This window comes from Lepidochelys olivacea, assembly GCF_965140295.1.
Source record: "Lepidochelys olivacea isolate rLepOli2 genome assembly, chromosome: 6".
NCBI classification, from domain to species: Eukaryota; Metazoa; Chordata; order Testudines; family Cheloniidae; genus Lepidochelys; species Lepidochelys olivacea.
In genome coordinates, this window is record NC_140416.1 from 4513298 (window position 1) to 4524449 (window position 11152).

The 11152-nt window shown below is 47.0% G+C and overlaps 1 pseudogene across 1 annotated transcript in view; it reads right to left on the minus strand.

The window, feature by feature from the left end:
• Positions 1-10135, minus strand: part of LOC311522643 (up-regulator of cell proliferation pseudogene) — a 30070-nt pseudogene extending 19935 nt beyond the window's left edge. Inside the window, exons 1-2 of the transcript in view lie at positions 10052-10135; positions 8739-8892 (exon numbers count right to left, since the gene is read on the minus strand). The product of the transcript in view is annotated as an up-regulator of cell proliferation pseudogene (transcript). The remainder of the gene's footprint in view (positions 1-8738; positions 8893-10051) is intronic.
• Positions 10136-11152: the final 1017 nt, after the last annotated feature.

Below are 11152 nucleotides of genomic sequence, written 5' to 3' on the forward strand. Positions count from 1 at the left end.
GGTGAGAGGATTATTCCTCTGGCCAGGAGAGATTTTAAAGGGGTTTACCCTTCCCTTTATATTTGTGACAACTATTCATCGAAAGAAAGAAAGAAATTAGTAGTCCTTACATATCCTGCTTTCTTTGTATGTGTCTGTCTTCCTTAGATCATAAGGTCTTTGTATTGTTTAGGAAAAGTTAGCACATGTGACTCCATTTTGGTTTGGGCCCACCATTGTCTAAAAGCAAGCCCATCATGCACCAGGAGGAGTGTTCCTTAGACACTGCATCCCTGTGAAAATCCTCCTCCTTGTCTCCAGCCTGCCTTGACTCCCAGTATCTGGTTTTTGTCAGTCTCTAACTCCCTATCTCCTGGCCTGTGATGTGAGGCCTCCCATCCTGATAAAAAAAGTTCCTGATGCATGGCTTTCGGACCATGCTGTGTAATTAACATACTGGTTTAGCACGAGGAATGCACCAAGCAGGGATAGGTGGTAGATAAGAAAAGGGTTTGTTTATTGGCTAAGGTTTCTGATGCACGAGGGCAATATGCTTTGCTAAAAAGTATATAACCTTTGTATAATCTGTATTCGGGGTCCCCTCCTGGCTAGCAGGGGGGCACCACGCTCGAGCGTAATAAACTTGGTGTTTTGTGGGAACTCTGCAGTTGTGGACTTTGTTTATGTGCCTCAGCCTAGATTCGAACTGTGCATGACCTATCAGGTATAATTCGTAACAGCATTTGTGTGCATGTCCTACCAGGTATAATTCGCAGCATTTGTGTGCATGTCCTACCAGGTGTAATTCACAGCATTTGTGTGCATGTCCTACCAGGTATAATTCGCAGCAGTTGTGTGCGTGTCCTATAAGGTATAATTCGTAACAGTTTTAGGGAGTGTCCTTACTCTTTCTGTTTTGTAAAGCACACACGATTGCTACTGAACAGATAAATAATGGATACATCACCAAAAAACAAACAAAAAACAAAACAAAACCCACCTTTGTCATAAAGGTTGGTCTCCTCAGTAAAGTAAGCCATAACAATTAGGACAAAGGCTACGAAGTCAAGTACTCTCAAGTTAGGAAATACCAGAATGAGTATTGCCCATGAAACATTAACTCTGCAATAAATGAGGCAGGGATCCTGCAGACAACAGACTCCTTCAATACACAGCCACAGAGCAAACAATTTTGTGCACTGAATAAGGCAGGGGTTGCGAGGGAAAAAAATAACATGGGATCATGTAATTAACGTCTGCATCATCGGGCAAAGGCACAAGAGGACTGAATTAAGGGTGCCACGGCAACACTTATTTGGACATTTGCTAACCTGAGAATACTAAACTTCTTAACCTTTTAATCCTTTTTAAAACCTTGACTTTGTATTTCCTAATTATTTGATCGTTTAATTTATTGATGAAAGCTAAGCTAAGAAGCGTTAAATGAAGGGTTTTTGGTTTCTTAATTTCCTTCCTTTTTGAATAGAAAGAACATCTATTATATATGTGCTGTTTAAACAATGAAGCTCTTACTCATCTGTTGTTTTCAGTATATATTTTATTGCCATTCTTATCTTTGTGAAGGTCCCTTTTCACCACTCAGTGCTGTGTTGATCAGAGTATAGAAAGTAATGAAATTAAACTGTATTAAAATAAAACTCATTTTCTGCAACTTCAGTATCAGTGAAAGTTCTAAGCTCTAATCCCAAATTTGTAAGAAGCAGATAAACAATATCCAAGTAAAAGAGCAGGAATTTTGCATCTTATTTTCACTGAGCCTTTACTAAGGAAAGTAGCAAACAATTGCTCTTTGAAAAGAAACACTGTACAGTACCACAGTACAAACCCAAATAAGCGCAGCAGGCGGCTGCCCTGCTTATCCAAATCTGGTCCTGTTTCATTACAAACTTCCTTTCTGTGATGATGTTCTGGTAAGAAGGGGGCAATCAGTTGTCAAAGGCAGCTGTTGCCATGGCAGCCAGGGGCTAGTCATTCTCCCCAAGTGTGACAAGGAGCTGGAGGCAGGGAGCGCTGAGTGGTGGATTATCTCTGATGTCACAATGCTACTGCTCAGGCAGCACCCGTGGGCAGCAAATGTGCACTGTGTGTGGGGGGGAAATAGGCTTTCCCAGTGCTCCCGTTTCCCCAGATTTCCTAAAGAAACCAACAACATAACACCGAATGCACATTAGTGATTGTTCCACACACATGCTAATTAGTAGCTGAAATTTGATTCAAATTCCCGATGGCATGTTTAGAAACCAGTGTTCCAAAACAAGGAGAGACCTTGTAAAACAGAAAATTTGGATGCTCTGGTGTACTTGTGGTTGTGTTAAATATTGAATACTGCGACTTTAAATTTTGGGCACGGTTCCTGGACCTACTTGCATGCTAAGCAGCGCAGTGGGGGTGTAGCAGCAGTCAGTCAGCAGGTACCCAGTGAATTGTGCCTCTCTGTTATAGGCAGAAGCTTACATTCTCTCCTTCTGATTTTGGGGTTCTTATGTGTTTTTGTTCTGGTCTTAAGAAACAAATTAGCGAGACATTGCAAACTTCCAGCAAGAATCATTTATGTTTTTCTCTAACTTCTCTGCTTGTGTGCCAGAAAACCTAAAAGACACAATCTCATAAAAACTGAAATAAAATTCTGCAGCCAAAAGTCCTAACTTCCCCCATACTAATTTCCCCCTACTCTTACTGACATCTTCTGGTCAACTGTTTGAAATGGGCCACCCTCATTGCCACGACAAAAGTGATTTTTCCTCCTCTGGTATCCTACTCTTAATTGAATTGTCTCGTTGGAACATGTCCATCTCCATGATATTTCGTTTGCTGGGAGTCCCAACCAAAATGGGATCGTGGGGGAGTTCAGAGGTTGTTGTAGGGGCGTTACAGCATTGCCACGCTCACTTCCGTGCTGCCTTCAGACCTGGGCTCTGAGGGCAGCAGCCAAGAAACTTTCTGAAGTGAGAGGAGGTTCTAAGATGTGCGGATGGGTCCCTGCTGCTGAGAGCACCTCAGCTGGGGGCTCCTACCTACTAGTCCCCTGGCAAATTAACGCAAGGACCAATTTGGGGGCATCCAGAAAAATGGACCCCTGAGCCCCAGAAGGAACTGCAAGGGAAGCCCTGAGCCCCAGCTGCGGATGCCGGGAAGACACCCAGAGTGCCGAGAGCAGTGGGGAGGGGCATGAAAGTCCTGAGCTCAGCACCCCAGCCTTGGCTGCAGCCACGGGGGTCAGAAGCCCCTAGCCCAGACACCCAGAGATGTGGCTGGAGCAGAAGTTCCAAGGCCAAACCCCTGAGCCCAACGCTGGGCTGATGCAGTGCACTCACTTCTGCATGCCTCTGGTGCACCTGACATCCCCAGCCCAGCAGACAAACAGCTAGGAGGCCCCTACTGGGTTCTCCTGGCTGGAGGGATCCCAGCAGGACAGGGAGATCGGATTTCATGGGGCAGGGCTAATTCGATCTTGCCAAGAAAGGCACAACAAGAACCAACAGCTGTCAGTTGAAGCCAGAGAAATTCAGATGAGAAGTAAGGCACACATTTTTGACAGTGAGGGAGACTAACCACTGGAACAAACAGAAAAGGAGGACTTGTGGCACCTTAGAGACTAACACATTTATTTGAGCATAAGCATTCGTGAACTACAGCTCACTTCATCAGATGCATGCAGTGGAAAATACAGTGGGGAGATTTCATATACACAGAGAACATGAAACAATGGGTGTTAGCATACACACTGTAATGAGAGTGATCAGGTAAGGTGAGCTATTACCAGCAGGAGAGAGGGAAAAAAACAAAAAATAAAAAATCTTTTGTTGTGATAATCAAGGTGGGCCATTTCCAGCAGTTGACAAGACCGTCTGAGGAACAGCGGGTGCTGGCGGGGGGATAAACATGGGGAAATAGTTTTATTTTCTGTAATGACCCATCCACTCCCAGGCTATATTCAAGCCTAAATTAATTGTATCCAGTTTGCAAATTAATTCCAATTCAGCAGTCTCTCACTGGAGTCTGTTTTTGAAGTTTTTTTTTGTTGAAGACTTGCCACTTTTAGGTCTGTAATCGAGTGACCAAAGAGATTGAAGTGTTCTCCAACCCAGTTTTTGAATGTTATAATTCTTGACATCTGATTTGTGTCCATTTATTCTTTTACATAGAGACTGTCCAGTTTGGCCAATGTACATGGCAGAGGGGCATTGCTGGCACATGATGGCATATATCACGTTGGTAGATGTGCAGCTGAACGAGCCTCTGATAGTGTGGCTGATGTGATTAGGCCCTATGATGGTGTCCCCTGGATAGATATGTGGACACAGTTGGCAACGGGCTTTGTTGCAAGGATAGGTTCCTGGGTTAGTGGTTCTGTGGTGTGGTGTGTAGTTGCTGGTGAGTATTTGCTTCAGGTTGTGGGCCTGTCTGTAAGCAAGGACTGGCCTGTCTCCCAAGATCTGTGAGAGTGATGGGTCATTCTTAAAGATAGGTTGTAGATCCTTGATGATGCGTTGGAGAGGTTTTAGTTGGGGGCTGAAGGTGATGGCTAGTGGCGTTCTGTTATTTTCTTTGTTGGGCCTGTCCTGTAGTAGGTAACTTCTGGGTACTCTTCTGGCTCTGTCAATCTGTTTCTTCCCTTCAGCAGGTTGGTATTGTAGTTGTAAGAATGCTTGATAGAGATCTTGAAGGTGTTTGTCTCTGTGTGAGGGGTTGGAGGAAATGCAGTTGTATCGTAGAGCTTGGCTGTAGACAATGGATTGTGTGGTGTGGTCTGGATGAAAGCTGGAGGCATGTAGGTAAGCATGGCGGGCAGTAGGTTTCCGGTATAGGGTGGTGTTTATGTGACCATCCCTTCTTAGCACCGTAGTGTCCAGGAAGTAGATCCATTGTGCGGACTGGTCCAGGCTGAGGTTGATGGTGGGATGGAAATTGTTGAAATCATGGTGGAATTCCTCAAGGGCTTCTTTTCCATGGGTCCAGATGTTGAAGATGTCATCAATGTAGCGCAAGTAGAGTAGGGGCATTAGGGGACGAGAGCTGAGGAAGCATTGTTCTAAGTCAGCCATAAAAATGTTGGCATACTGTCAGGCCATGCGGATACCCATGGCAGTGCCGCTGATTTGAAGGTATACATTGTCCCAAATGTGAAATAGTTATAGGTGAGGACAAAGTCACAAAGTTCAGCGACCAGGTTTGCCATGACATTATCGGTGATACTGTTCCTGATGGCTTGTAGTCCATCTTTGTGTGGAATGTTGGTGTAGAGGGCTTCTACATCTATGGTGGCCAGCATGGCCTTTTCTGGAAGATCACCGATGGATTGTAGTTTCCCCAGGATGTTGGTGGTGTCTCGAAGATAGCTGGGAGTGCTGGTAGCGTAGGACCTGGGGAAGAGGTGGATTCTCTGTTTCCTGGTATCCTCCCATCACAACTGGTTATCATTCTGGAAGGTGCCATGGCACCTTTTTGTGAATTACAAGCAATTGGGCTTAATATGGTGGTAAGTGTGTGAAATGTCATAGCCAGTGAAATAGAGGCCGGATTAGGAGATCAAATAGTTTCACAATCTATGTCTGTGTGGAAAACCCAGTGTGGGGTGAGGAATAGACTCTGCTGTTTTACTGGGTGGCCTGCTCGCTCCCCAGAATCAATAATGAGCAAGCGGGGAGATCCAGGGTGCAGCTCAAACATCCAGCTGGGCTGGCCAGGGGCAGACATCAGGCCTGCAAGGGAAAGGTGAGTGTGGCAGTGACTTCACAAAGGCCTTTGGCAGGAACTCAGCCTATTGGGCAAAGATGATGAGGCGGGTGTGACCCCACAGAGCTCCCTTGACAACAGCCCGGCAGGACAGGGGTGCGGGGCAGGGGGAACCTCGGAGACCCCTGTAGCCTTGCTGCAGCAAGCCTCCATCTCGCGGTCTCTCAGTGGGGACCAAGAGACGGTTGGTGTGGAGGAGATTCTCGGGATTATTTTTATGACTGTATTGATTGTGTGGAAAGAAATCGTCATCTGTGTAGAAGGTAAGAAAAAATATAGGCTCTAAGTAGAAGATGGGGGACCCTATCCTAGCAGATTCAAAGGCATCCCCACCCTCCCAGTGAAAAAGTTTTTCCTAATATCCAAGCCTTCCACACTGCAACTTGAGATCATTGCTCCTTGTTCTGTCATCCGCCAGCTCTGTGAATTTCATGAGAATCAATCTTTCATTAGGAAAATAATTCAAAAATACAAAGACAAAAAATGTGAATTGAAATCTATCCATCCTGATCTTCAGTGTCTGGGGGGTGTGGGCCTCGGAGGCCAGACTGAGACCCTCATTGGCTAGGGACACCCAGGAAGCCAGTAAAAAAATTCCAGTCCTCTTTGCAACCAAGCCTCCATAATCCAAGGAACACCTGAGGGCTGCGGGAGATAGAGGAGTGCTGAGAATGTCTAACTCATGATTGAAAATACAGAGATGTGTTATTGGCTTTGGATGGGGGACAAGTATCAAATCTGTTGGGGTTCTTGCCCCAAACAACAATCACCCATTGTCCTTTAGAGCACAAGGGCTCTAACACGCCTGACGTGCTCAAATCTCTTGCCTGCTAGGACTTAGAGAATTTTCTCCATCTCCATGATAGAGAGGGAAAGAGAAAAGAAGTGACCTCTCTTTGGTCACAAACCACGGTCATGCTGGAGCTAGAAAGAGAAGCATAAGAAAAACGTTGCATGAAAATGTTTTGCATTTAAAACTGATTTCTTAAACAAAGGAAATTTGAAGTGTGGTTAGTGAACTAAAATGATACGTTCTGGTTTTCACGTGTTTCTAGATTTATGAACTAGTATATCCATCCCCTCACACCTAGTTTTTATCCATAGATTGAGGGAGGAAAAGAAGTTGCCTGTTTTGTGAACTCTCAATGGCTTTCTTGAATTTCAACGAACGAGTCATTGAACTGAACTCTTTGAATAAACTGAAAAGAAGACAATAGTTTCTGCACCTTCCAAGGAAGCTATTGCTGTCCAAAGCTGGCTTAGCATTTCAGCTAACTTTGCTTCCAGGGCTTTAGCTATCATGTCAGTGGTGTGACTCTCTCAAAAACTTGGCAGTGAACATGTTCGATTTCATGTTATTTTTTCCTCTTCTCTTTAAATTATTGAAGAGATTTTCATAAATTTTGCCCTTAATTTAAAATAGATGATTTTTTTGGTCAAGCTGGGCCTTACAAACCTCTAAGGATGAAGATTCCACCACCTCCATAGGTCACACTCAGGGCCAGGGAGACTGGGAATAGAAGAAAATCACCAGTGAAAGCCAGGAGTCCAGATTCCCACCCCCCTGCCTCAGTCACAACAACAAGTCACACTCAGAGCCAGGGAGACTGGGAATCGAGTCCCGCTGGCACTTCCCAGCTCTGGAAGGGACTGTTCCTCTAGTGGTTAGTGCGGGAGCCTGGACAAAGGCTCCATCCCCGGCTCTATCCCTGACTCCCTCAACGACCCTGAGGCAGTGGCTTCTCCTGCCCAGGCCTCTGTTTCCCTCACTGGGGCTGGGGACACTCCCCTACAGCCCTTGGGTCATCACGCTTCAGGAATGTGCGTGAGGTACGAGGAGACCTGGAGATGGGAGGTGTGCTGCTGGCCATAGGTCAGTGTTGTGAACCCCCGGTTGCTAGGCTGAGTTTATCCATCCCCTGGCAGTAAAACATCATCTTGTTTTCACAGCCACTTTCGATCTGCAGGCTTCTACTCCCTGCTCTGCTGGCAGGGCATTGGGCAGCACCCTTACCAGCCCACCTGGGTGCAGGAGATCAAGGAGGAGGGCAAGAGACTAGGCCTCGGTGAGTATCTGCCACCCAGCGCTTTCCCATCTAGAGCAAGTGAGTGGAGTTCTCCAGAGCCATCCCCAGTGTGGTGGGAATGGGCCAGCAAGAGGGCTCCCAGCCCTTCCCTTGCAGGAGATTGTTCCCCACGTCGAGAGTCTTTGGGGAGGGCAGAACCTGCCAGGTGCTGAACACCCACAACCGCAATCAGTGGGAACTGAGGGCGACTCCTCCCTCCCAGCATTGGCACCTTGTGAACTTTTGCTGGGGACTGTCCGGGTGCTGCTCTTTCCCTGGCCTGGGAGGGAGCGGGACCTTCTGGGGTGGAGGGAGCTGCTTGTCCAAACTAACAGAGAGCCCCACTGCTCTGAAAGGACGAGACTCCCCTGGTGTCACAGGGCCCCAGGGGTGAGGGGGAACGTTGGGAGCAGCCTGTGCTGTGAGCTGCTGCCAGTGGGTGTGGACGGCAGCCCCCATGCTCTGGGGTGGGGTGTGTGGTGAGGAGAAATTGCCTCAGCGGAGGGGAGGTGGATGGAGGAACAGGCAGGCACATTAATGAGAGGCTGCCTTGAACCCAGACTCATGGCTGCTCCCCACTCATTCCCAGGATGCAGCGGCTGAGGCGGATGCTGAGGAGGAAGGCCGGGCTGGTGGCTCCGGAGCCGGTAGGGAGCAGCGGCCGGCTTTCCCAGGAGGAGAGCGGCCCCTCTGTCCCCGCGGGCGGGGAAGAGGCCAGTGGCCAGGCGAGGAGGAGGAGCTCCCTGGCTTTCTGGAGGAGGAGGAAGACATCGGCTCCCTTAGCATGCCCTGAGGCCCCTTCTGGTCCCAAATGGAGGTGGCCCAGTGTGATGCTATGTAGGAGGGACCCAAGAGAGGGTGGGAGCCTGGGAAGGTGGCTCTGCAGCTTCCTTCACAGGAAGCGGAGGAGCCAGGAGCCGCACCCCAGTGCCCAACCGGAGCCATCCACCAGCCTGGCCACCGAGGAGCCCCCAGCCAGCCCAGAGCAGGAGCTGGGCGACTCTGGCACGGGGACCAGCAGCTCCTCCTTCTCCCGAGGGGCCAGCAGCCCCTCCGTGGGGTCTGAGAGCCCTGAGGCTGAAGGCTCCCTCTGTGCAGGTGAGGGGAGACCCACGGGACAGGGGGGAGGACAGGGGCAGCGGGGGACTAGTAACACCCTGTCAAGGTTTCTTCCCTACTCTGAACTTTACGGTACAGAGGTAGGGACCTGCATGAAAGACCCCTAAGCTTATTTTTACCAGCTTAGGTTAAAAAAACTTTCCCAAGGTATAAACTTTGCCTTGTCCTTGAACAGTCTGCTGCCACCACGAAGCATTTTAAACAAAGAACAGGGAAAGAGACCACTTGGAGACGTTTTCCCCCAAAATATTTCCCCCAGCCCTACACCCCCTTTCCTGGGGAAGGCTTCATAATAATTTTTACCAATTGGTAAAGGTGAACACAGACCCAAAGTCTTGGATTTTAAGAACAATGAAAAATTAATTAGGTGTTTAAAAGACGAATTTTAATTAAAGAAAAGAGAAAAGAGTCACCTATATAAAGTTAGGATGGTAAATACCTTATAGGGTAATTAGATTTAAAACAGAGAATTTCTTGAGGCAAAACCTTAAGTTACAAAAAGACACAAAAACAGGAATATACATTTCCTTCAAAGTTAGTAACAGCCCGTTTGTTGAGCCATTTATGAAACAGATTTGTTATTTGGTTTACATAAGCCACATTAGTTCAGGCCTTTTTTAAGGGTTTGAAATTTAACTTTGTAAGTTTTAGGTGTAACTTGAAATTGGCAATTTGGCTGTATTGCGCAACAAATGGCCTGTAATATCTGGCCAAGCCTAAGAAGGATTGGACCAGTTTTTTTTTTTTTACTTTGGGACAGGCCACTTTTGGATAGCATTCACTTTGGCCTGTAGGGGGTTGATAGTTTCTTGACCCACCTGATGTTCAAGGTAAGCTACTCTGTTTAGGCCTATTTGACACTTTTTAGTCTTAACAGTTAGTTTTGCCTCCCTTATGCTCTTGAAGACTTTTTGTAGGTGTTCCAGGTGTTTTGCCCAGGATTCCAAAAATATGGCCACATCATCAAGGTCTGTGACTGCACATTTTTCCAATTCCGCTAGGAGACCATCTACAAGTTTTTGGAAGGTGGCGGGTGCATTCTGCAGCCTGAAAGAGAGCACATTAAATGCATACAGCCCGACATGTGTGATGAAGGCGGACATTTTCTTGGCGGATTTATTTAGCGGTACCTGCCAGTACCCCTGGGTTAAGTCCAAGATAGGGATGAACTGGGCCCGTCCCAGTTTCTTCACTAGTTTATTTGTTCGTGGCATTGGATAGTTGTTTGGGAGCGTTACAGCATTCAGCTTATGGTAGTCCATGCAAAAACGTATTTCCCCATTTGGGTTGGGAACTAGAACCACTGGAGATGCCCATGCACTGCCAGAGGGGCAGATTACACCCATTTGTAGCATATCCTGGATCTTCCATTCTATAGCAGTTTTAGCTTGAGGAGACACCCGGTAAGGTCGGGCTCTAATTGGGTGAGCATTACCTGTGTCAATGGAGTTGTATGCCCATTCAGTCAGTCCTGGGTGGCTGAGAACGTCGGCGTGTAGCTAGTGCACAGCTCCTTGATTTGCTGTCGCTGCATATGCCCAAGGGTCATGGAGAGGTTTACCTTTTCCACACCACCAGCACTTTTTCCTTTGTAGTAGACACCTTTAGGCCACTCAGCGTTATCTCCTCCCTGGGCTGTAAACTGACAAATCTTTAATTCTTTGGAATAAAAGGGCTTTAGAGAATTAATATGGTACACCTTAGGCTTTCAGTTGGAGGTGGGGAATGCTATGAGAAAATTAACAGCTCCCAGGAGCTCTTGGACCATTAATGGCCCTTCCAACAAGCTTTTATTCTGTGGGCCTAGAGTGCCTTCAAGACCATGACCTGGTCCCCTACACTGAAGGAATGCTTTCTGGCATGTTTATCATACCAGGCTTTTGGCTCTTTTTGAGCATCCTGTAGGTTTTCTTTGGCAAGGGCTAAAGAGGTTTGGCAGGTGTTTTGCAGGTTAGTTACAAAGTTCAGAATGTTAGTTCCTGGAGAAGGTGTAAACCCCTCCCATTGCTGCTTTACCAACTGTAATGGCCCCTTAACCTCGTGGCCATATACAAGTTCAAATGGTGAAAACCCTAAACTGGGATGTGGTACAGCTTTGTAGTCAAAAAGCAACTGCTGCAACACTAGGTCCCAATTATTGGAGTGCTTATTTACAAATTTACATATTATGGCCCCCAAAGTTTCATTAAACTTCTCCACCAGGCCATTTGTTTGATGGTGGTAAGGAGTGG